The 22,640-nt window shown below is 42.6% G+C and overlaps 1 protein-coding gene and 1 long non-coding RNA gene across 11 annotated transcripts in view; one reads left to right on the forward strand and one right to left on the reverse strand.

Moving 5' to 3' along the window:
- The window catches only part of CTNNA2 (catenin alpha 2), a 1,320,632-nt gene that overhangs the window by 693,713 nt on the left and 604,279 nt on the right, over window positions 1-22,640 (reverse strand). The gene's annotated exons all lie outside the window — the stretch shown is intronic.
- LOC110151831 (uncharacterized) overlaps window positions 6,606-22,640 on the forward strand; it is a 30,352-nt gene continuing 14,317 nt past the window's right edge. For both annotated transcript variants that reach the window (XR_011492419.1, XR_011492420.1), the window contains exon 1: window positions 6,606-6,751. This is a non-coding gene — a long non-coding RNA (uncharacterized lncRNA). The remainder of the gene's footprint in view (window positions 6,752-22,640) is intronic.

Raw genomic sequence — 22,640 nt, forward strand, 5'->3', positions numbered from 1 at the left:
GGACTCTCAAGAGTCTTCTCCAACACCATAGTTCAAAAGCATCAATTTTTCTGCACTCAGCTTTCTTCACAGTCCAACTCTCATAGCCATACATGACCACTGGAAAAACCATAGCCTTAACTAGATGAAACTTTGTTGGCAAAATAATGTCTCTGCTTTTTCATATGCTAACTAGGTTGGTCATAACTTTCCTACCAAGGAGTAAGTGCCTTTTAATTTCATGGCTGTAATCACCATCTTCAGTAATTTTGGAGCCCAAAAAAATAAAGTCTGACACTGTTTCCATGGTCTCCCCATCTATTTCCCATGAGGTGATGGGACCAGATGCCATGCTCTCAGTTTTCTGAATGTTGCTATATAACCTGATAAATACTGCTCTCTTTTAAGATAAAAACTTCTAGACTTGAGCTCTAACTATAAATCTTAAATCCTAATTGGGTTTTAAGCACACCATTTCTCTTTAACTAAGTTTCACGTATTTCTTTTAGAAACAAAGAAATTATACTGGACAAGTACCTAGAAGCCCTCCCAGAGGTAAGCTGTGATCAGATGACACTTTAGAAAGAGCCAGAAGAAAGAATTCATTTTTAGAGGCAAAATTTGTGAAGTCCCAGTCACTCTTGGCTTTGACTTTGATGGGCAAAATGGAATGGTGCATGGCAGTATCTGGACAACAACTTGTGTACATAATACAAGAAAAAATGTTTGCCTCATCAACCTCATATTCCACTTACAGAGGACCTACTTTGGCTTGGTGGAATGCCTGGATAAGTAGAATGGGCTGGAGGAGGAGAACATGGCAGCATGGATATTCTAAGAGCCAAGGCAACCAAAACTACTCCATAGGCAGCACAGTGAAGGCTTGGGATTTAGATCTGAAGAGTTGAGGAAGAAATATGGAGAATGTAGGTTAATGTAAATTTAGGACTATGATGGAGAATCAACCAATTGGGCACTTGCTAGCTTGAGGAGGGCTTAAAAACACTTTTAAAAATTGGAAATGCTTAATGTTCAATAAGAAAGCATCCTCATTTCTGCAATATAACTTTTGATTTTTCTCCACTACGTCTTCAGTAAAGAGTGCTATGCTCATGCTTTGACTAAGTTTGGTTGTTAGTGCTTTTGATTGCTCATTTATGGAAATCATGAAATAGATTAAAATTCAAATCTGGATCTACATGTGCAGGCAGAGATAACCTTGAGAATGTAAACTAACAGGGGATTAGATCCCTTTGAGAGTGTTTTAGATGTTCAGTGAGCATGGAACAGGAAGACCATTCAATCCATAAGAACAAGAAATCTCCAGTAATCATTTATCTACTTTCATGAGTCGCAGGTAAATAGTCTGTTGAAATTTATGAAATCTTTGTAAGACTTCTGCATCATAAACTAGGACATGAATCAGCAAACTACAATCTGTGGGCCAAATTTGACCTGTCATCTGATTTTGTAAATAAAGTTTTATTGGAACACAGCTATATTCATTCATTTGCAGATCTACAGACGCTGTCATAATATGATTGTTGTGCCAGAGGACACACAGTATACAATGTTTAAATGCTTACTATCTAGCCCTTTACTGAAAAATGGGTGTGGACCCCAGGGACAGGAAGCTGCTTCGATGAGAAAATGCCTTTGACAGCTTGAGTCAGTCTCAGGAAAGGGAGCTCCCTTCTACTAAGAGGAAATAAGACCCTGCTCAGTAAAACTGGCCTCAAGAATTGGTGTAGTATTTATTCATCTACTCCAAATGAATCATTATCTTTGCAACCCCATGACTTGTAGCCCACCAGGATCCTCCGTCAATACTCCAGACAAGAATATTGGAATGGGTTGCCATTCCCTTCTCCAGGGGATCTCCCGATCCAGGGATCAAACCCTGGTCTCCACATTGCAGGCAGATTCTTTACCATCTGAGCCACCAGGGAAGTCCATCTTGACAAAAGGCATTACGAATAAGAATGCATATGGCAATGGGATGGGATTTGGGCTTTTGAGTTGAAAACTGTAATTGCTGGGTTTCCTCGCATCACAACCATTTGCACATTCATCTGCTTATCAAACATGAACAAAGCACCTTCTCTCTGCCTGGCATCAAGTTAAGCAGAGAGCCGAGGGGTCAACAAAACATTGCCTTCAAAAATCTCACAAAGGGAAGGGACAGGAAACAAATTGTTGGGATACAGTAGAGTATTTACAATCATAGACGCCTGCATAAGATACACCTCCTCTAGACAGTTCCTCAGTGTTTGGGTCTTGTTCGAGTTATGGAAAGCAATATGGCTGCTTCAGTTGGACTGAAATACCCTATGATTTGTGGCCAAAACAATGGTCAATCTTATTCAAATATGAGATGTCTGCATAGAGCAGGTAAAGATAATGCTAACCACATCTTCAAATATTTGAACATGAAAGCAATGAATGTTTCCTAAAATAAATGTAGGTGCTAAGTATTTTTAGCACCTAATGCAGAGACTGAAGCATAACAGCTAAATCAATATCTGTTGAAGACATAGATGGGGAAAAATGAAGAATGCTGAAGAACTGCACTGCTTACATGGGACTTGTGAAGATGAGCACTTGATGGAAACCAACCAGTTGATACAACAGAGTATCAAAACAGGACTGTGAAGATTGTTTAACTCCTTCACTGGATATGGGAAACAGGCCTGGGAAGGTGTGGTGATGGCCCCATGTCACCTACCTAGTCACAGGCTGACTTAGGACCAGGATCCAGGTGTTTTGTTATATAGTTGGCTCTCTTTCCAGGACACTAGTAGTTTTGGCTGCTTTCAGTGTAGGCTTCATACTCTGAAGCGGTGGCTCAGAGCCACCACCTCAGAGATGATGAAGGCCATTCAGGCAGCAAGAAAGAAGCTAAGAATGTGGGGATTGAAGCCTCCAACTTCAATGAGAAGTTGAAGTTCTGCCCAGGATATTGTTTGTAAATGGATAACACACACACACACACACACACACACTCACAAAGTTTTGAAATTATGGCAATGTCCCATACTGTTTTTGGTTGAAAACATATATCTGATTTACTGAGTAACAGCCATGATATGAAGTTTTCCGTAATGCATTAAATTTAGTAAGGATTCAAGGCAGGTCACAAAGAGTCAGACACAACTGAGTGACTGAACAACAACAATAACTAGATGTTTAATGAGCACAGAGCCTTTGCTCTTGTGGGGAATAGAAATGATTCTGCAAGAGGTGTAGTCTTTCTTCTTGGGAATGGGGAGATTCCCCTGGTGAAAGGAGGAAAATTCTATGCCCTTGATTCAGAAACGTGATTTACAGCTAGAATGATGGTGTTAGCATTCCACTGAAGCCTTTACCCTGATGAAGTCAGTGATTCTGTACTCGACAATCTACACATGGAGAGCCACAATTTTACAGAGATTTGGATGCTCTTCAATTTCTGTATGAATCGGAGGTAAGAGCAAGGATTCTTGAAACAGTTGCAAAATTTACTCCTATAGCCAAGAGGGCATGCTCAAACAGAGTGGGAAGGATTTTCTTGATAAGGTTGCTTTATCAGACCATCTTAAACATGCATCACCATTCTGGAACCTTTGAGAATTCTTGCATTTTTAAAATCACCCAATGTGGTCTTGCCTCCAGGTTCGTTAAAGAGGGTGGCTGCAGAGTAACCTTGAGCTCCGTCTCATTCTCTAAGAGGCGTCTTGGGAGGTGCAAGTCCGATGAAAATCAGAAAATCCCAGGGCTTTCTGAGGGAATGTGTGAGAAGGGTGAGAAGAATTTCATTACCCGCTCACATAAATCCCCACAGATAGAAGAGAAGAGGTAAGGAAATATTATTTCTTAAGGTTTGTCAGACACTGTGCAAAGAACATATTATTTATACAACCTCAGTTAATTCTAACAGAGGTTATTGGAGGCAGGAGGCAGTTCTCTAATTTTTATTAAAATGTAGTTAACTTACAATGTTGTATTTCAGGTATATAGCAAAGTGATTCAATTATATATATACATATACATATGTGTATATATATATATATATATATATATGCAGTTGCCTGGTTCCTCAGTGGTAAAGAATCTGAAACATAGGAGCTGCAGAAGATGAGAATTTGATCCCAAAGTCAAGAAGAACCCCTGGAGAAGGAAATAGCAACCCAATCCAGTATTCCTGCCTGGAAAATTCCATGAACAGAAGAGCCTGGTGGGCTACAGTCCAAGGACTCACAAAGAGTCAGACACAACTTAGCGATTAAACACAACAACAAATATATTTACTTCTCAGTTTCTTTTCCATTATAGGTTATAAAATACCGAGTTTAGATCCCTATGCTACAGCAGGTCCTTATTGGTTATCTATTTCATATATTGTAGTGTGTATCTGTTAATCTCAAACTTCTAATTTATCCCTCCCCTCTTCTCCTTTTCCTCCCCTAGGAGGCAGTTTTTGCAGATGCGGTAGTCTACCTTAATGAGTCTAAGTAATTCACTTAGGTTCACACAACTTGTAAAGTGACGAAGTCCACCTCTGAATCAAGGATTGTCTGTTTCTAAAAATCTGTCCTCTATAATATCTCTTTTATAAAGTACTTCCAACTACTCAATGCAGCAATCATGACTTAAGAATTTAAAATGCAAATAATCTGCTTAGATGAGAATGTATCTCCTCCCTCATGCATAAATGTGAGTGAATGTGCAACACACACACACACACACACACACACACACACACACACACACCCCAGCTGTGTAAAGCCCAGATCCTCATTGGCTATGGTATCTTCAAAATGACTTAGGACTAATGAGACTTGTAATCAGGCAGGCTCCCCTCACATAATAAACATACACTTATTTTCTAATTTTTTCATTTATAACTTGTGTATGTGAGCATGTGTGTGTGTCTGTCTGTCTGTGGGCGAACACACACGACAACTGCATTTCACAGTTGAGTCTTCAGGCAGCAATATTTTAGCAGAATGAACATCTAATCTTCTCAATGACTTGCGAGCTGTGAAAGACACTGCAGCTAACTCCAACTGTAAAAAAATATATTGGCTTCAGAAGAGGAATGGCATTTGGAAGGCTATGCTTTAAAATGATGTTGCAGGGGTTGGCGGGGAGCAAAATAGAAGGCTGCAGTTCCCAGAGTGGAATCACCACTTTGAGGGCCGAGGTACAGAGCTGGAGGTGTGAGGACAAGACCAAGTTCTCCTGTTCATCAGATTTGCAGCAGATCCTATGGGGAAACAAAGCTGCCAGAGGGCCTCTGCCATGTCCTGGGTCAAGGCTGTGATCACATGATTTTCCTGCCACCTTCTTCCTTCAGCTGTCTAAGCTCAAGCACTGTGCAAAGAAGATGTCTTTCAGCCACCCAAGATATCTTCTCCTGAGTCATAACTGGTAGACATAGCTTTTGCTTTGTTTTAGTTTGAATCAGTTCCCCCTGGCATTTTCCTGTCTCTGAAAGTCTGAGGCATTTTCTGCAAATCTTCCCTACTAACACCTCATGTCCTGCACAAAGTAGGTGGTCTGTCATTGTTTGATAAATATGGGACTGATTGAAATATCTACAGAGGCAAGTTACTGAGGGGAGATTCTGCAACAAGCATGATGTGATTTGGGGCTTCCCTGGCGGCTCAGTGGTAACAATGCCCTGGCTAACAATGCAGAAGAACTGAGTTCCATCCCTGGGTCAGGGAGATCCCCTGGAGGAGAAAATGGCAACCCACTCCAGTATTCTTGACTGGGAAATGCCATGGACAGAGCAGCCTGGGGCTGCAGCCCACGTGGCAGTAAAGAGTCAGATACAACTTAGTGGACTGAGCATAGCACCTCATGATGTGAGCTACAAAGTCTCAAAACAGCCCCAGTGAGGGTCATACTGCTGTTTCATTCTACAGGTGGTGAAGTTGAGCCTGAGAGAGGCTAAGTGGTGTGTCCAGAGATGCACAGTCAGACAGCAGCGAGGGCTGGGACTCACACCCAGGCAGCCACCACAGCCAACGGAGTCCACCAGATCCAGGGCCCCTTCCAGAAATCTGGGTCCAAAGACTCCCCAGCTCCTCCCATGCATGACTACTCACAGGAGAGTTAAGAAGAAAAAGAGAAGCTGATGTGCAAGGAATGGAAAAAAAAAAAAAAAAAGAACTGCTTCAGTAGCCATCTACCAACACTGCCACCCTCCTCTTAATTAGCAGTGAGCGCCTCGGGAGGAGGTTAGCTTTCCAAAGAGCTGGTTCACAGACAGAGCTAGGGAAACTCATTACTCTTCACCACAGGGGTTCAGTTCTCCCTCCCTAACTCTCCTTAAAAGCACAGCAGGGTGACTGAGGGAGAGATAAGGAAACATAAATAACAACTGTGCTTTCTAAACAGTCTGGTCCACACCACCCTTCTCCTCCCAGATAGGTGTCTATAAGCCCACAGAAGCCTCCTTTCCACACCATGAGGTCAAAATAAGTCAGGAGGACTCTAGTTTCCCCATCTGTTCCTGGGGAAAAAGGCAAGCAGGAACGTGACACAAAGCTGCGGATCTGGGTGCCAGAGTCCCACAGTTCTACGTGTCTCTCAGAGTTCCATGGAATTTTACAGCTCATAAAGCCTTTTTCAAGTGAATGCTCTGATTGCTCTGTTGAACCTTGTATGACAGTGAAGTGGCTGTGAGGCTTTAAGTTTCTGGGCTAAGAACCTGAACAGAGACTGAGAAACATTTCAAGAGTCACCAAGCTACAAGTGATTTGAACCTCTGCCCTGATCTAAGCAGGTAAGTCCTTGCACCATCTTCACCTCCTTTATTATTAGCAGGGAGGGTTGGTGCACTGGTTCTTCTAGGACTCTTGTTAGTGAAACTCTCTCCCTACTCCTGGTAGAGAATAATATGGACTCCCCACCCCATTCTGATCTCTTAAAAAAACAAACAAAAAAACCCTTAAAGAAAGCTGACATAGACCAAAGGATATTTACTAGAAAGAGGAGATTTCTCTGTCTCAAAAAACTTTCAAAAGCATCTTCTTAAAGGCTTGTAAGGAGGGAGGTCTTCTTCCCACGTCACCACTAAACCACAAAGGCAGAGTGAGCAAGAGTGGAGACCTCCATGGCCTATTTTTCAGAGTACAGAAAAGTCAATCTCCCCTTCTAAGTGATTAGATTACTTGGGTTTCCTTTTGGTTTGCTACCAACCAGATTTAAGGAAAATCATGTAAATGTGTACCGTGGTTCTTCCGATTGGTAAAACATGGGGATATTTATGATCTCCTCCAGTTACAGTGGTTGATAAAGTCTTGATAGAACTGGGAAAGGATACACTTGAAAACTGAATTGTCATTAATTAACAATTAGTACAGTCTCTCAGATATGAGAATTTATTATACTAGTTTCTACCTTCATCATATCCTTTATCATCTTCACAACCCCTTTAGACTAGATGTAATCATCCCCATTGTACAGAGTAGAAAAGTGAGGCTCAGAGAGGTAAATGACAAGCTCAAATGAGATGTGGAACTGACATATGAATCCAGGATTCATATATCTCTAGCTCTACTGTTTCTAATGGGAATTGATGTGAAAATTCCCACTTTGAGAATTCTAATCTAAGTGCCTGACAATATGAATGATAATACTGAGACATCACTAGCCCCAAATGCATTAGATTCAAGGTGATGTTGAATACTTAAGTCCCCAAATGGTAATATTTTATGGGCTAGTGAATTGAACAGTAAGAAGGTCTCAACTTTGGGGTCATGCCAAGGGATAAAGGGTGATTTCAATAAGAACAGAGTTGGACAGAATAAGATGGGTGAAATGACAACTGAAGGAGAGAGGGCAATGAAGGGGAAACAGACATTTCAAAGCAATTTACCAAGATGCCCTGAACTTTTGGTGATTCTGGTAGTCAGAGCTGTGCCCACAAGGAGAATAGGCAGGATATAAGATGACCAGTTGCCAAGCCACAGAACCCATATCCACCGCAGAAACCCCGCTATTAGACATTCCATTCTTGGGATCAGATATTTCAAGAAATAGAAAAGTTCACTGGCTGTAGCAAATGCAACTGAACCCCAGACATCATGGCTGAGACGAGTGTGGTCTCTAAGGTCATCATTTCAAGCACTCTTAGAATTAGCTATGCAGCCCTGTGCCTTCTAATTCATTTCAGTCATGTCAGACTCTTTCTGATGCTATGGACTACAGCCTGCTAGGCTCCTCTGTCCATAGGATTCTCCAAGCAAGAATACTGGAGTGGGTTGTCATGCCCTCCTTCAGGGAATCTGCCCAACCCAGGGATTGAACCCACGTCTCTTAAGTCTCCTGCACTGACAGACAGGTTCTTTATCACTTTTGCCACCTGGGGAGCCCTGGGGAGCCCTAGACTGTTACTTGGCCTCTCTGTGCCTCTGTTCCCTCATGCATATCTATCTCATGGCTTTGTTGTGAAGATTCTGAAGTGATATATGCAAAAAACAGGTAGCACAACCTTAAAGGGAAAGTTTTAGTCACTCAGTCCTGTCTGACTCTTTGAGATCCCATGGACTGTAGTCTGCCAGGCTCCTTTGTCTCCGGAATTCTCCAGGCAAGAATACTAGAGCGGGTTGCCATTCCCTTCTCCAGGGGATCTTCCCGACCCAGGGATCAAACCCAGGTCTCCGGCATTGCAGACACATTCTTTACCATCTGAGCCACAAGAGAAGCCTTAAGAAGAAAGGCTTCCTTGACCAGTGGCGGTGAGGAAGCCAATCCTAACCTCTAGATCATCAGGGAGTGTAAGCACACCTTAAGCCCTTAACAGATAGTATTATTATTGACAAGTTGGATTTGAAACACTTCTTGCAAATATTCATGTTGCTATGGTCTGAATGCTATGTCCCCCCAAATTTTTATGTTTAAAATTCTAACTTCCAAAAATGATAGTTTTAGGAGGTGAGTTTGGGAGGTATTTTAAGTCATGAGGGTAGAACCCTCATAAATGGGATTAAGCTCCTTGACCTTACTTCCCAGCCTCCAGAATCCTGAGCAATACATTTCTGTTATTCTGTCATTCATCCAGTCTATGGTATTCTGTTATAGCAGCATGAAAAGACTAAGAAACATATCTAGAGCCTTGATTCTCAAAATATGTACAAGTGAAACACCCAAGCTATACTGCTAAGTTTATGTTTGATCTTCCTCAAAATCGTAGCAATTAAATATGATTAGAATCATTTTTTAGTTCATTTTTTCTTTAAATATTAACCACCTTCTACATTAAGGCTACTTTATTTAAAAAGTGGTAACAGATGCATAATAGAGAAATATTTGAATTGCATTTGATCATGGAAGCTTGTTCTTTAGTGGACATGAATGGTCACGGGTATAATTTTCTATTGTCCCACATGATGTAACCACACTTTCACTTTAACACACAGTGCTAGTTTAACAGAGTAAAATATAAAAAATAATGAAATATCTCAAAATCTTATTTCCCTCCAGATGTTCCACCACCTGAACTAGTTTGAAAATCACTGGTCTAAATACTGCCTCATTCTTTACCTGTCCTTGCAAAAATGAAAGAAACAAATATATTGATAAATTTGAGTTGTTTGAATTATTTCTAAAATCAAATATGAACAAATGAATTGAGCATGCGGTTGGCCTAGTAATTAAAAAAAAATTAAATCCATATGTAGAAAAACTCTTTTTTTCTCCAAAGCTAGTCTATAGATACAGCTTTCAAGTATTCTCTTTTCCCATGGCACCTGTTGGATGCTGGTGCTGTCTTTACCATTAAATGTTAACATAGAGATTTCTGGGGATTCCCTAATAGCTCAGTTGGTAAAGAATCCGCCTGCAGTGCAAGAAACCCTGGTTCGATTCCTGGGTTGGGAAGATCCACTGGAGAAGGGGGAAAAAAGCTACCTACTCCAGTATTCTGGCCTAGAGAACTAGTCCATGGGGTCGCTCAGAGACGGACAGCACTGAGCTACTTTCACTTTCATTTAGGCTTCCTTTGGGGCTCAGCTGATAAAGAATCCACCTGCAATGTGGGAGACCTGGATTCGATCCCTGGGTTGGGAAGATCCCCTGGAGAAGGAAAAGGCTACCCACTCTAGTGTTCTGGCCTGAAGAATTCCATGGACTGTATAGTCAATGGGGTTGCAAAGAGTTGGACATGACTGAGCGACTTTTACTCGCTCATAGTGATTTCTACCATTGTAGGTAAGTGAAAAATATGCAGCATGGACACTGCTAGCTTCCAATAAGTATTAAGTGTTTTCATTTTAAATATGTCTTTCAAGCTCACTATGACAAATTTCCATGAGGCAAGCTCACTTGGAGGAGATGCTGGACTAGAAGGTTTAAAACACTTTCCCTTACTCGATCTGAACAGGATTAAACCTAACTCAGTATTTAAATGTGATGCCTCTTCTTGATCGCTGTAGCCCCTACCTGTCTCTCCCATAGGGTGTCCTGCACAATGCATAGCTCACAGCTATAGGTATGCACAACTTTATGCAGTGGCCTTAAAAGTAATGAGCTTGAGCTCTATCCAGAGTTTCAAGGTCATCTGAAATCAAGCACTATCCAGTCTTCCCAGCATTATTTCCAACTGGCACCACTCACACTTACCAGTGAGTCCTTCACCCCTACCCACAGCCTACCCTCCTAGGCAGCACCTTGTAATAAAGAACAGAAATTCTGGGGTCGAATGACCTGAGTTCACGCACTGGCTCTGTTTCTTAGTAACTGTGTGATTCTGAACAGATTGCCCCACCTCTCTTCTCCTCTCTACAAAATGGTGAGGATGATGGTAGCCCCTGTCTCAGGAAGATAAAGTGAGAAAATGCAAATAAGTATTGATTCATCTGCTTGGCCCATTAAAAAAAAAAAAAAAAGCTCAGTAGATACTGCTACTGTTAATCTTGTCTTTTCCTTTGTCACAACTCTCTCTGATTTGCTTATGACCATCTGTCTTTCCCTGGTGGCTCAGATAGTAAAGAATCTGCCTGCAATGTGGGAGACTCAGATTCAATCCCTGGATTGGGGAGATCCACTGAAGGAAGGTTGCATGGCCACCCACTCCAGTACTCTTGCCTGGAGAATCCCATGGATGGAGGAGCCTGGCGGGCTATAGTTCATGGGGTTGCAAAGAGTCGGACACAACTGAAGTGACTGAGTATGCATGCATCCATCTTTTCAAAATACATGGGTCCTTTGAGAGCCAGCTCCTTTCTCCACCAACCTACTCTAGGCCAGACTCCTGACTTTCTGGTTACTAAAAGCATGTACCCCATACAGTTAGCATTGAATTATGTCCTGTTTTACTATTTCCTAATGACAAAGTCTGCAAGAAATATTAGTCCCATGAAATTCTCCTCAAAAAAGTTACTATATTCAGCTAAATCTGGGAGGACTATACACTGTCTCTCTCAACTTGGAAATCACAAAACACTCAAGCATAGTAAAGATACTGAAAGGCCCTGAGTTTAAAAACAAAATCTTTCTAATAATTTTAATCTCTATTTTCTTATCACTTTAAGAAATTTGGTTTAATGTAAAGTATATTAAGAGTCCAAAGAGTCATATGTAGCCTGCCGGGCTCCTCTGTCCATGGAATTCTCCAGGCAAGAACACTGGAGTGGGTTGTCATGCCCTTCTCCAGGGAATCTTCCTACCCAGGGATCAAACCTGGTTTTCCTGCATTGCAGGTGGATTCCTTACCATCTAAGCCACCAGGGAAGCCCCACGTAAAAGTAATGTGCCTAATGTCACACTCTGGAAAATTCTGCCCTATTGCTGAATCCAGTGGAGCTGCTGGGGTCTTGGAGGCAGAAGGAGGGTTGATGCTCAAGCCTCACACCCACCTCCTTCCCTGGTTTCCCCAAAGTTGCCTTCCAAGGACTTCCATGGCACTCCAGGGACTACTGATCACAGTTAAGAGCCCACCAACACATATTGCCTCATCTGGTCCCCAGAAGGCAGGAGTAGTAGTATCATCTTTATTGTACAGATAAGAAAACTTCGATGTATAGTGGTCATGGTTGAATGACCACACTGTCAACCAAGCAGTATGGGCAGAACCACTTGTAAATGCAATCCTTCTTTCACTGGGCCTAGCAGAATTCTTTGAATATGCAATAAACATGCAGAATTCTACCTACCCTACTGAGTGACAAATACAGGCAAAAGAAGCAAAAAGAAATCACAGCTTTGATTTTTCTCTCTGATAATAAAAATAGTGCCTTGATTATGGCCATATATTTTCAAGGCACAGGGTCCACTCCTTAGAGTTTGTGCTGGACCAAACTGCACTCTTTAGATGGCTTTGAATTGGAGTCTGCATGAGTGACACAGATTATAAGATCCAGTGGCTTGGCAGGTGTTTTTATGTGCCCTTGACATTTCACACTTCAGTCTCAGCTTTAAGATCAGAAAGGGAACAGAGGAAAGGCAGAAGTGATGACGCAATGATGAGAAGACAGGATAAAGTGAAACAGACATGACAAAGATGAGGCTCCCTTAAAGCCCAGCACAGCTCTCTACTTAGAGTTAACCCCAATATGACTCCTTCAAGATGAAGCTGACCTGGTAGAATCAGGGGCAAGACAGCAAAGACGGCAACAGCTCTCTGATCACAGACACCACCGCCTCTAGCAGCACCAACACACTAATCTCCAAGAGAAGCTTGTAAAATGTCTCACCACTTAGCTTGGGTAAGTAAAAAATGTTTAGCACATGTGCAAATACTGTGGATGAGAGAAACTTTGCCATGTGGGGACTAGCATTCCAGTGTATATAAAAAGATTCAATTTAGGCAGGAGGGGAACTTCTTCCTGAGCAGTGAGATATAGCAGAGAAGGGAAAGGAAGCCAATGGCGGGGCGAGGGTGGCGGGGTGGGGGGGGGGGGGGGGTGTGTGCCCTGGTCTTATGAGGCCGGAACCTGTCCTATAGGTAGAGCTGCATCATGACAAGGCAGAAGGCTCAGCTCCTCAGAGAGTGAGGCCAGCCAGATACACGGGACAGATCAGGGCAGCAAGAAGCAGAGCTATGATTAAATGGATATGGCACAGGGGCTTCCCTGGCGGCTCAGACAGTAAAGAAGCTGCCTGCAATGCAGGAGACCCGGGTTTGATCCCTGGGTTGGGAAGATTCCCTGGAGAAGGGAATGGCCACCCACTCCAGTATTCTTGCCTGGAGGATTCCATGAACAGAGGAGCCTGGCAGGCTACAGTTCATGGACTCACAAAGAGTTGGTCATGACTCAGTGACTAACACTACTACACAGCTCACTGGTCTCAGCATCTGGGCAAGAACCCAGATTTCCTTGTTCTCAGTGTAGAACTCTCTCTACTAAATTTCCTAAGTCCACAGTAGAATTCCCTTTCATTCTGCTTTTCCTTGCTCTCCCCCTGCCACTCCCTTTTTACTGCACAGTCTGAGGTTCAGAATTAAGTGCTTCTGTTAAATTACCTCCCAGGATTTCATGAAGAGTAATAATGTACATGTTTGATCTAGCGGTCAGGGAAATGCTGTAGACAGTGATTCAGAGCATCCGTTTTCCACTTGGCCAAACTCATTTTGATGGGATTTCCCTGGGATCTGACTGAGCCAAAGTCTCCCTTGACCCGGGCCATGGGCTTTAGTGAAATCAAAACTACTGCTTGGGCTGTCTCCACTTTCTTCCTAGTGTAGAAGTGTTCCCTGTGGCACTTACACCTTAAACCGATGCTTAGGGTTTAAAAGGTGGCTCTGAAGAGCATTCTTGCTAGATTAAAGAAATGGACCTATGTGGGACTATCTCCAGTATCAAGGCTCAACCCATGAACTTCCCCAAAACAGCATAATAAAGTCTGTGTGAACTGTGAGGCCTCTCGGAACCGTTGAGGATGGTCACCAAGCACATTTAAAATCAAAATCAATGTCATTTAAAGCCTTAACATTTCTGTGCAGGGTCAACAGCTTAGAAGTAAAGAGAGATGTTTTCCCAAATGAATAAATACTGAGTTATTTAGTGAAGCAGAATCTGATGCCAAAGCTTTAGAAAGTCACAAGCGAACAGTATCCCAAAACACAGTGCAGTGCTTTTTAAACTGTTTGAGAGATATAATAGTACATTTCAGATTTTTTTCAAATGAAATCGTATATTAGTTGCTGTTGTTGTTCAGTCACTAAGTCATGTTTGACTCTTTGCAACCCATGGAGTGCAGTGCACCAGGCTTCCCTGTCCTTCACTATATCCCAGTGTTTGCTCAAACTCCTGTGCACCGAATCAGTGATGCCACTCAACCATCTGATCCTCTGTCACTCCCTTCTCCTCCTGCTCTCAATCTTTTCTCAGCCTCGGGGTCTTTTTCAATGAGTCGGCTCTTCGCATCAGGTGACCAAATTATTAGCGCTTCAGCTTCAGTCCTTCCAATGAATATTCAGGGTTAAATTGTACATGAAAGTTGCACATGGAAGCCAATATATAAGAGAGACAACCTCAGAGCCTGCCCTGGTGTTACAGCGGAAGAGGATGCTCACACTGCATCTACTAGGTTTTTTCCCCCATCCTTCATCTGCGATCCACACAACTCAGCCGATGAACTGTTGATCTCGTTCATCTCTCTCTCTTTACCATAACCTAGAAAGCACCCTGGGGCAGTTGAAGCCACCACAGCCCTGGGTTTTCATTCGTGTCTCTGCTGATGACTAGCCTGATTTCCAGGAGAAAAAATCGCCTAAATGACAACTCCTATTTCTTCTATAAAATGTGAAGAAGCAAAGTGTATATACTTATCTTTGAGATATATGTATATATCACAAAGATTTGTTCAGGATCAAACTAGATTTTAAAATGCCATTTTTTACACTCTAACATTTAGATAAATGTTCAGTGTTATTGGCCATACACTTAATTCATAGCAACCTTCAAAGGAAAATAATAGAATGATAAACTTGAGTATTATGATCTAAGGGGAGACAGAGGAAAGAAAAACAATTCTGAGTTTGACCATAACCTTAGAGGGATATTTCATTTAGGAAATCTTCACTGCACACTTGACGGACGACAGGAGTAGCAATGACTAACGCAGAGTGCTACTGTGTGATACAGACTCTGGAGAAATCACCATCAATTATTGATTGTCTAAATCTTCTACATATATAAACATATACACAAAAAGAAACTGTGTAAATGGGAAAAAAGCTACATCAAAACAAGGAACTCATGCCAAGTATAAAGGGAGTGGTTTGGCTACAGTTTTCTGGAATAGTGGATTTAGGTCTTCCCTGCAAATGTTGCTCCCTTGCTAGTTGGAGGTATCTATCAGGAGTTGGATGACAGCTGTTTACACATGGATGGAGCATTTGGGGTAAATGTGGAAACCTCAGCTGGCAGACACCTATGTCAGCCACTGACTCATCACCTCCCCACACACACCCCTAGTCCTTCAGCCTGTACTCACCTCCCTTCCAAAGATTCGCCACAAGTGCCTCAGTAAGAAGGAGGCGCAGCCCAGCAGAGACCCTCTGGACTCAGCGCAACTTAGAATGAGCATTTCCCCCTTTCTGGGAGAATTCAGTTCAGTTCAGTTCACTCAGTCGTGTCCGACTCTTTATGACCCCATGGTCACAGGCAGCACGCCAGGCCTCCCTGTCCATCACCAACTCCTGGAGTCCACCCAAACTCATGTCCATCACGTCGGTGATGCCATCCAACCATCTCATCCTCTGTCATCCCCTTTTCCTCCTGCCTTCAATCCTTCCCAGCATCAGGGTCTTTTCTAATGAGTCAGTTCTTCATTTCAGGTGGCCAAAGTATTGGAGTTTCAGCTTCAACATCAGTCCTTCCAATGAATATTCAGGACTGATTTCCTTAGGATTGATAGGCTGGATCTCCTTGGAGTCCAAGGGACTTTCAAGAGTCCTCTCCAATACCACAGTTCAAAAGCATCAATTCCTTGGTGTTTAGCTTTCTTTATAGTCCAACTCTCACATCCATACATGACTACCGAAAAAAAACCCATAGCTTTGACTAGATGGACCTTTGTTGGCAAAGTAATATCTTTGCTTTTTAATATGCTGTCTAGGTTGGTCATAACTTTTCTTCCAAGGAGCCAAGAGTCTTTTAATTTCATGGCTGCAGTCACCATCTGCAGTGATTTTGGAGCCTCCCAAAATAAAGTCTCTCACTGTTTCCATTGTTTCCCATCTATTTGCCAGGAAGTGATGTGACCTGATGCCATGATCTTGGTTTTCTGAATGTTGAGCTTTAAGCCAATTTTTTCAGTCTCCTCTTTCACTTTCATCAAGAGGCTCTTTAGTTCTTCTTTGCTTTGTGCCATGAGGGTGGAGTCATAATTCAAGGTCACCAATAAGTCCTCTCCCCCATGCATGTATGACCCTGAGACTTTGGGAAAGAGTCTTATCTTTTTATTCCACCCCCCACAGGAAATATAATAATTATCAATTTAGAGGCAATGTTAATTGGGCGAAGTGGCTGGCAGTGGAGGCCAAATATTAAAACAAGGCAAAAACGATCAGAAACTGCAAACAGAGTTTTTTAAAATGCTGTCCCTAAATATTAAAAGAGTGAGCTCCATTAATTTTAGATTTTTGCAGTGATTGTGGTTTTGTTTGCTCATTTGTTTTTCATCATCTCCCACCACCCCCCAGCAGATATTAATTCACCTTTGCATCAAAGGTTTTCTTTGTATTGTCAGAAACTGCAAATACTCATTTAATGCCTTCAAACAATGCCACAGAGCAGTGTGCCATGATATAGCTATGTCTCTCTAATTATGTGATGTTTGTAAGTCAATATGACAGCAGAGAAATCATCCCTTTCCATTTCCCACCGTTCTCTAAAATATGTTCTTAGAGGGAACTCCAGACAGCCAATTATCTACATTTAGAACTGCAGAGTCATTTTTGAGTCTTCTCCAACTTTGCTCTCCATGTAACTTTAACGGCCAAGAATCAAGGATTTTTCATCTGTAAATGTTCTAATATCAATGTTGTTGTTACTGATTTGGTCACTAAGTCGTGTCTGACTCTTTACAACCCCATGGACTGTAGCCCGCCAGACTCCTCTGTCTACGGGATTACTCAGGCAAGAAAACTGGAGTGGATCTTTCTGATCTAGGGATCAAACCCATGTCTCTTGTTTGGCAGGAAGATTCTTTACCATTGAGCCACCAGGGAAGCCCCTCTAATATCCATCTTTCCTCATAATTTCCACCACCTTGGCTTTCTCCAGGCCCACAGTACTTCTTGCCTAGATGGTTGCAGTGTTCTCCTAACAGGTCTCCTTCCCTTGACTCTTCCATATCATTCTATTCTAGACGCTCTGCTGAGTTAAATTTTTCGAAGCACAATGTGAGTAGGTCAGTGCATAGCTACAAATGTCCTGTGGTCCCTATGCTCATGGGAGACTTAAATGGTCAAATGCAGATAATAAGATTTGCTTAATTCCTTTCTCTCTCATTAGGAGGTAAGCTATAAGAAAGCAGGGGCTGTGAATCTGAACTGTGCTGGGCATGTAAAACTGTAGCAACGGTACCAAGTGCAGTATGGATTTGTTGAAAGAATAAGTGAGTATAAAATGCATGGATAGTTGGATAAATGGATGGATGGCTAGATAAATAATGCCTCCTTAAATGGTTTGCTTACAGTATTAAATAGAATAATGTATATAAAAGAATCAGGGCTTCTCTGGTGGCTCATGGGTAAAAAATCCACCTGCCAATGTAGGAGACTCGAGTTTCATCCTTGGGTTGGGAAGATCCCCTGGAGAAGGAAATGGCAACCCACTCTAGTATTCTTGCCTGGAAAATCCTATGCATAAGGAGCCGGTAGGCCGCAGTCCAGCCAGTCACAAAAGAGTCTGTTGTGATTAAACAATAGCAACATAAAGGAATCAAGCACAGATGTGATTAAACAATAGCAACATAAAGGAATCAAGCACAGTCAAGGTAGTTCCCTTCCTTTCTCTATTAGTCTTCTTGTACTACTCAGGCCCATCTCCCAATCGTGAAAGGACAGAACAAATGATGGAAGGATCATGTACCCCATCCTTCCTGCAAAGGGAAAGTACTCAATTCTGAGACTTTAGATTAGGATTGATGCCCCTGGATTTGTTAGGAATCAACTCTGGTGGTGAGATCCTGGAACATAAGAGGCTGCCTGCAGTGGTACATGGATAGTACCATGGATATACAAAAGTGTATCTCGGGCCTTTACTGGGACAGGTAAGGCTTTCTTGGGCCTGTACTGGGATGATGTGGAGAAAGGACAAGTTTGAGAATCCCCAGGCAGAATTGGTGGGTGTGACAGAGACTACCTTTTTCACTTAGCCTCAGCCTCTTGAGTTCTGCTAAAGACTCAAATGTCCTTCATATCTCTTTTTTTTAACATATAAAGTAGAAATAAATGGACTTTTGATAGCTAAAAGCTATCAACAACAAATTCTGGTACAGCCTTTAATCACTGAGGTCCTAGGGAGTGGGTATCCTATGGAGAAGGCGGAAATGCCAAGGAGCACAACTCCCTACAAGCAGAGGGTTTGAAAAGGCACTTTTCAAAAAAGCCCATTTTGTGGAAGAAACCAGCTGTCTCTTAATTGCTATCTGCACTGTGGTTTCTCCTGGGTTGGAGAGTGTAGTGGATTAAAGAAAAAGTTTTGAAAGCCATAGGCACGAATATCCAAATGATATGAATTTTAATACATACTTTTAAAAGGGTTAGGCAGTGATCGAAAGATATGATGGTTTTGCTTTTATTTCTTGGTTCGATTAAAATCCCTCCAAAAGTGCAGTGGCTATCTCTTTGGAAATTTTGCAGAATTTTAAACTCTGGAAAGATTTTCCCTTTCACGGTCACAAATCTCTGAAAAAGCCTTTGGCTGCAGGAGTCAGGCTCCAAGTCAAGACTGGGGCAAAGGCTTTGCACGTGTTTCTGAAAGGTAGATGGTTTGGAATGAGCACCTTCCAGTTAGGAGTGAAGCTACTTAGTTATCTAAATGAAACAGAAAAATGCATGAACTATTCCCCTCATCCCAACTAGATAAGAGGACCTAACTCTCAAGACGTTATCCACAGTCTATCATTTAAGACTCCTCAGCTGTTTCAGCTATAGCATTTCCTAAAAAAAAGTCGTTCCAAATAACATTGTAAATTTTACTGCCTGCTCAATCTATGCTTCTGAATGGAAGAGGCAACAGGCATGCATTTAAACGGAATGTCAAAGAAATGAATCTCCAGTTTATTGCTACTATTCATCTTGGCTAGTAAATGGCCTCCATACTATTCTTCATTCATTAAAAATGGTTCATTTCCTTTGGCCTTTATTCATCACCTAATATTCCTAATGAACTTAATGTAGCAAGTGATGTAATCAGACAAAAGAACTGTAAGAATCTTTTTCTGCCACTATAAGCAGAATTAAATCATATTTAATTGAGAATATAGTGTTCACCCAAAGTCTTGATTAACTATGCATCACCCACACTGTTGTCTATTCCTAGCGCCGCTCTCATTAAAGCAGGAGAAGAGCACTAGCTCTCAGGCTCAGTTCTCTATGTCGGCCACAGCCACACACCAGGCAGACACCTAACTAGTCCCAGCCATGGATTAGTCACTGCTTTCAGTGATCCTTAATCCTCCACGGATAAGAGTGCACACAGTGGTGTCCATGAGACAGGAATGAGGCGACACCTGCGGTAGCTGCTTTATAACCAGAGCACAGGAGAGAGTTAAGCAGAGCTGGGAAGAGTTGAGAGGCAATGGCTTCTGGATGGCTTTTGCCAAAAATAGTCACTGCCCTGGGGTGAGGATGAGAGAATTCTATTTTCAGAAAGGGAAATTGAGAATACAGAAAAGTGGCAAATAAAAAAATCTGCATCAAAAAAAAAAAATCATCAAGGACTTCAAGAGAAGCAAACCCCAGCTGGAGTGCCTGCTTGAAAGGCACACCAGGCTTGAGAGATTGTGCCAGACCCTAGAGGAGCAGGAAAGGCCTGTAGGGTTTTTGTGTGTGTGTGTGTTTGTTTGCTTTTGCTTTCTTAGCAGAAATAGACATGGTGGAAAAGGTGTTTGGAGAAGCATGGTTTGGTAGTAAATAGTTCAGCTGGAGAATCAATGATGATTTTATAGCAATTGGGTTAAGAGGCAAGAAGGTCTTGGACCAGGTGTTAACAATGAGCTACCAAAGGGGGGCTTTCCCAAGAGGCCCAGTGGGGGAATAAGTGGTGATGAACTGGAAATCATGGACAGGAAATAGCTCAGATGGTAAGGAATCTGCCAGCAATGCAGAAGACCCAGGTTCGATCCCTGGACTAGGAAGATCCTCTGGAGAAGGAGATGGCTACCTATTTCAGTATTCTTGCCTGGAGAATTTCATGTATAGAGGAGCCTGGTGAGCTATAGCCCGTGGGGTTGCAAAGAGTTGAACAGGACTGAGCAACTTTCACTAACCCCCACCCCCGACAAAGAGGTAAAGGAGAAAGATGGGGTTAAAAACTGCTGGATGCATTTGAGCCACTTCTTACTCTGACACCCATCATGTCTGTCCTTCCTTTCCACCAACTGGGGAGTAGCTCCACGCCACCCGTCCGTCATCTCAGAATCACTCAGCTGAGCATAACTCTCCCCACACTGAGCTGTGTAGCACTCATGGGCACGGCAGGCCACATGGAAGCCCTTCTTGGAAGGTTTCTGAGCAGGCTGCATATTGCTCTCAGCTCCTCAGGGCAGCAAGTTCTCTGCAGCATTTCTACAATCACCACCATGTCTCAAGGTCTGGTGCACACAGCACTGTAGGTGCCCATAAGTATTTGTAGAGAGAATAGAGAACTTAGCACCATAGCAATCTTCAAGTATTTTCAATAAGGGCTGAAGTCCTAGCTGAGTGACTCAGCAGGAAAGAATTTGCCTGCAATGCAGGAGATGCAGGAGATGTGGGTTCCATCCATGGGTCTGGAAGATTCCCTGGAGGAGGACATGGCAACCCATTCTAGTATTCTTGCCTGGAGAATCTCACAGACAGTGGAGCCGGGAGGGCTACGGTCTGTAGGGTCGAAAAGAGTCGGACACAACCGAAGCAACGGAGAACACACACATGCAAAGTCCAGGCTAAGTGAATAAAATCTCTCCTTTATATAAGTGTTCTCTAGTGACTCAAAGTGATTATCTTCTGCCCAGTGTTACTTTCTGATAAAGGTCAAAAAAACTTAAAAAAACAAAAGAAAAACCTCCATTCGATTTGACATTTGTGAAGAGAGCCAAGAATCCTGGTTGATGATAACCTCCACCTTCCTTGTTCTGCTTTGTCATCAGACCACAAGGCAGGTACAAGACTTCTCACAGATTTCAAACCTGCATTTTGTTGAGTTCTCTCATTTAGTCGTAGTGAAGGTAATTCCTCCCAGGGAAAAGGCCAAATATCAACCATCAATTTGCATAAAGGACAAACTCAGTAGGATGCTCTTTATGCCCTGTGTCCAATAATATAATCTGTCTCATGTTTGAAGGACACATTTACAAAAATAATTTTATGTGGTGCTCACATATTAATAAGCTAGTGGGAGCTCAATATATAGCAAATTCTTCTGACTTCTGCAAATAATATTGTAAGGCTTATTAAGAGACAATAGTAAGATGGCAGAGTAGAATGATGCACATTCATCTCCTCCTGTGAGAACAACAAAACTGCAACTAGCCGTTGAACAACCATCAACAGGAGGACACTGGAACCCACCAAAATAAGATGCCCCACATCCAAAGACAAAGAAGAAGCTACAGCAAGACAGTAGGTGAGATACTATCACGATAAAATCAAATCCCACGCTCAATGGTGGGTGACCTACAAACTGTAGAACAATACCCCCAACGAAGTTCTCCCACTCTTGTGAAGGCTCTGAGCCCCTCGTCAGACTTGCCAGCCCAGGCACCCGACAAAGGGACTGGGAATCCCCAGGGAATCTGGCCTTGAGGGTCAGTGGGATTTGATTATAGGCCTTCCAGAGGACTGAGGGAAACAGAGACTCCAGGCTTGGAGGGCACAAACAAAATTTTGCATGCACCAAGACCCAGAGGAGAGGAGCAGTGAGCCCACAGGAGACTGAGTCAATACTACGTGCTAGTGTTAGATGGTTCCCTATGGAGGTGTGGGTCAGCAGGGGCTCACTGCAGGGATGGGGGCACTAGAAGGTCCCCCTTGGCATAAACCTTCTTGGAGTTGCCATTAACCCTACCATACAGCCAGTGGACACCGGGGCTGGGTGATCCCAGGTCAAACAACTACCATAAAGGGAGTGTAACCCCACTCATCAGCAGGTAATTGGATTAAAGTTTTACTGAGAAAGGCCCTGGCCACCAAAGCAAGACCCAGTTTTTCCCATCACCAGTCCCCTACATCAAGAAGCTTACACAAGCCTTTTAGCCTCATCCATCAGAGGGCAGACAGAAGAAGAAGCACAGTCTCACAGTGACTAATTAAAACAAACAAACAAACACATTACAGAAAGTTAATCACAATGAAAAAAGCAGAAAGTTTTGTCCCATATAAAGGGACAAGATAAAACCCCAGAAATACAATGAAATGAAGTGGAGATAGGCAACCTTCCAGAAAAAGAATTCAAAATAGTGATAGTGAAGGTGATCCAGGATCTTGGGAAAAGAATGGAGGCAAAGATTGAGAA

Source organism: Odocoileus virginianus, chromosome 2 (assembly GCF_023699985.2).
Source record: "Odocoileus virginianus isolate 20LAN1187 ecotype Illinois chromosome 2, Ovbor_1.2, whole genome shotgun sequence".
NCBI classification, from domain to species: Eukaryota; Metazoa; Chordata; class Mammalia; order Artiodactyla; family Cervidae; genus Odocoileus; species Odocoileus virginianus.